The 3,593-nt window shown below is 41.7% G+C and overlaps 1 long non-coding RNA gene across 1 annotated transcript; it reads left to right on the top strand.

The window, feature by feature from the left end:
• Window positions 1-294: 294 nt before the first annotated feature.
• On the top strand, window positions 295-2,866 carry LOC134168038 (uncharacterized). Its single transcript, XR_009966379.1, has 2 exons — window positions 295-406; window positions 1,560-2,866. It is a non-coding gene; the product is annotated as an uncharacterized LOC134168038 (long non-coding RNA).
• Window positions 2,867-3,593: the final 727 nt, after the last annotated feature.

Below are 3,593 nucleotides of genomic sequence, written 5' to 3' on the forward strand. Positions count from 1 at the left end.
GTTACTCTGACTGCTCTTTCTGGCATGCTCTGAGGTAGCATTCACTCTCTGTTCTTTGTCTTGTGTGCAGCCCCTGAGAGCACTAACCCAGCACCCTTTGCCTCCTGCCCAGCTCACCGTTAACTCAGCTAGTGGGATGTAAGCTCAGCTTATACATAGGAAGCTTTATGGGATAGCAGCTTACTTGGAGATAGCACTGTGCTAGAAGAATAATATTGTTCCTAATAAACAAGCTGGGAGATAACTTAGAATTGTTTGGAATATTTATGTGCGACATCACACTGGCCCAGGTCACTCAGGTGCCACAGCACACCTCAGTATGCAGGTCCATCGCCATCTCTAGGGAGCTTTCTTCCTGAACAAAGTTGAATGAAGGTGGTAACGTCTGAGCAGAGTTAACGTGGAGGTAGGTAAATGCGGCCACCTTTCAGGTTGGCTTCTTTCTACAGCTCTGAATCAGGATCACAGGATGGTTTGGTTAGAAAGGACCTTAAAGATCATCTGGTTCCAACACCCCTTCCACTGCCCACTTAGGTCTTTCTTTAATCAGATTTAGAATTTCTAAGTTTTATGGGCAAAGTATGGTAAAAAATACCAATTCAGATACAGCCAAGATCTCCTATTTTATAATTTTTTGTACTGCTGTGTTCTGTGTGAGCTGTTTGGAACAGGACACTTTTTTCTTACTGTTAAACACATGGCACCATTTTCAGAGACACCTAAATAAATAATAAGACATTTAGCTAGACAATGCTTATTCCTATTTTGATTCGAACCTTGAGTTCCACTCTTCTCAAAGCAAAAGTGCAAACATCTACTTGTGATAGGGTGGAAACTACTTACAGCCAAGTCACCAGATATACTAGACATAAGATTTAGTTGAAGATGACCTTGACTATTGCAGGGAGTTGGACTAGATGACCTTTGAAGGTCCCTTCCAACCCAAACTATTCTATGGTTCTATTTTAACAGCAAGGATAACTAATACCTGGTACAACGTACCAAGATTACTGGTGAATTCTCCCCATGCGGGAATTTTAACGTCTAAGGTTTTTTAAGGGGCAGGAAATAGTTCACAGGTGAATTCAGTCAGAGTGGGTCTGGACCCTGTTATTACCCTGATCTTTGTGGATGGATAACTTTTTGTGAGTAGATAACATCATAAATTTAATGGCCTGCCGGCCATCAAATCCAAGAAGCTGCTTAATGTATTAATGGCAGAAGCTCCAAGACTGTGGTTTGAGTGTGGTGTCAGAAGAGCAGGAGTGCAGTTTAGAATAGGCCTTTTAAGGCAGTAGAAAGGCAGGTGGGTTCAGGCTGGCTGATGACAGAGGAAGCGGCTTGCAGATATATTCCTGAGACCCCCAAAAGTCCACCTAAAAGTTCAACCCTTTAATACTGTCCTTCCAGCAGCTCGCATCACTCTGGCATTTGAGACAAAGCTTTTGCTTTTCTAGGGACATCACAAAGTTAGCCTCCTCCCCTCCTTCCCTAGTTTTCATTCTCTCACTTTTTTTATTTCAATTTCAAATTCCACTTTTGGATTTTGTTTTCTCCAGGACAGCATAGAGCTCTATCTGGCTGGGCCAATTGACTAAACTTCAGAATGAACACACTAGGCTGAAAATTACTTCCAGGCTCTCCAAGAATCAGGTGGCTCCAGAGCATCAAGGAGACTCTGGCTAGGACTGAGTCAGCAGAAGCACCAGCATTTCTTCCTGGGGGAACTGCAGCTGCAAAGCAGAACACGAAAACAAAACCACCAACAATAGCAGCTTCCATGTCAGCCAGATGAGTAATAGGAACATTTCCACAGCAACAGGGCTCTGTCTTCATTCAGAGGGTCCAAGAAATGTGATATCCAACAGGTCTCCATAGCTACCATGCAATACCTTTGCTGCTTGGTGGTGGTCTACAGACAACTGAAAAGGGGTTTGCTGTTAGAATCAAAAAGATGTCCATAAAAGTGTGGGAAAATTGTATCTTTTCCCTCTGATTTTATAGGCCCTGAAGCCAACCTCTGAAAGGTACGAGTGGCTCCTTTTTTATTTAAGTTAAGCTCAGATATCTCAATGACTTTTTAGTGAACTTTCCAGTCCCTGAGGGGAATCATGTCATTAAGATCAACACAAGTGAATAGCAGAGTCTTGATTCTTTGAGCAGAAGAAGCCTGAAGTGAAACTTCTCTTTTCTTACCCCTGAGTACCATCACCCAGCTTGCCAGCAGAAATATTATTGCCAAGGGAGACAAACTTGCCACAGGACAGCTACTGACACCAGGGACTTCAAATTAAACCTAGAAGTCCCTCTGAACTAAATCCATGCTGGAGTGGGAATAGCCTGATTTTTTGGACAAAGGCTCAACTTTGCTTCTTTGTCCCCGCTTTTTGCTGGGGGCATCTTACTTCTTTTCTTTTCTTGAGGAATTTTTGTGGGAAAAGTGTCTGCTTAGCTGTTTCTTTCCAGAAGTAGGGTAACTCTGCTAAAGCATCCTCCTGTCCTGTCTCCTTCTTAATCTTCACAAAGATGTCCAGGCAACCAATCCCCAGGTACACACATTCACCTGGGACCACTGCATGGACCAGTACTTCATTCTCCAATGGCAGTAGTCAGTAAATGTTCATATAAACCCAATTATTTTTCCTCTAAATCATCCAAAATCCCCAGGTTCTATTCACAAGCTTAAAATTTCATACCATAATTCATTATTTCTCCCATGAGGAAAAAAAAATACTGTTATGTCGCAGTTCCTGTAATTCCCAATGACAATTATGACTAAGTCAGTGATCCTCATTAAAAATACACATTAATAAAACCAGTGGGCAAACCAGGCTGTTGGCTTGCTCTGCCCAGAAGAAAAAAGAGATTTTTGTGTCTGTCTCATCACAAGAGAAGCTTGGTTCACCTGAGCCGATATCACAAAATACAGGGTAAAGTCACTGTAATCATGAGAATGAAATGTAGTAGATACAAAGGACTTAGGAGTGCAAGCGTTTGGCTGTTCTGTGTACTGCTAAAAACAAAGCAATTTCTTAAAGCATAAATTCTTTTACTGTGCCATCAACAAAACTAAAATTTATTGGCTGTCATAGGGCTATCTGCTATTCTGCATGTTCTGTGGGGTAGAACTGGAAATATTTCAAAATATGGGCCTCTGGATTAGATTCCTTTGTGATGTATCTAATGAGATTATTGAATTATTTACTGTTCACATTATATTCTTTATGTTATTAGCAAATAATAACACATATTCAGGCTCCCATAAACTGTTTCTGTAGCTAAAATCCATTGATATCACTGTGTGTTCTTTGGTTGCAGTGACAGAACTGTATAATAAATTATTCGGTTGTGCAAATCAAGCAAATTAGGACCACTGCAGAAGTTTGAAGTGCATGAGAAAAAACGAGGCTGCAGCACAAATGTTTGTTCAGCTCCCATGGTTTTTAAAAACATTGACCTAAAAATGAGGCGTTTGTACTGGAAACTGGAGCCAAACCCCACAACAGAACACAGCATACGCAGCGGTCAGACTGCGTATTGCTTTCTTCCGAGGTCACAACTGCAGGCCGAGGGAGCCAACATCTGCGATGCAC

Source organism: Pezoporus occidentalis, unplaced genomic scaffold (genome assembly GCF_034315485.1).
Source record: "Pezoporus occidentalis ecotype Australia unplaced genomic scaffold, CSIRO_AGI_Poc_V1 ctg3, whole genome shotgun sequence".
Classification (NCBI taxonomy): Eukaryota; Metazoa; Chordata; class Aves; order Psittaciformes; family Psittacidae; genus Pezoporus; species Pezoporus occidentalis.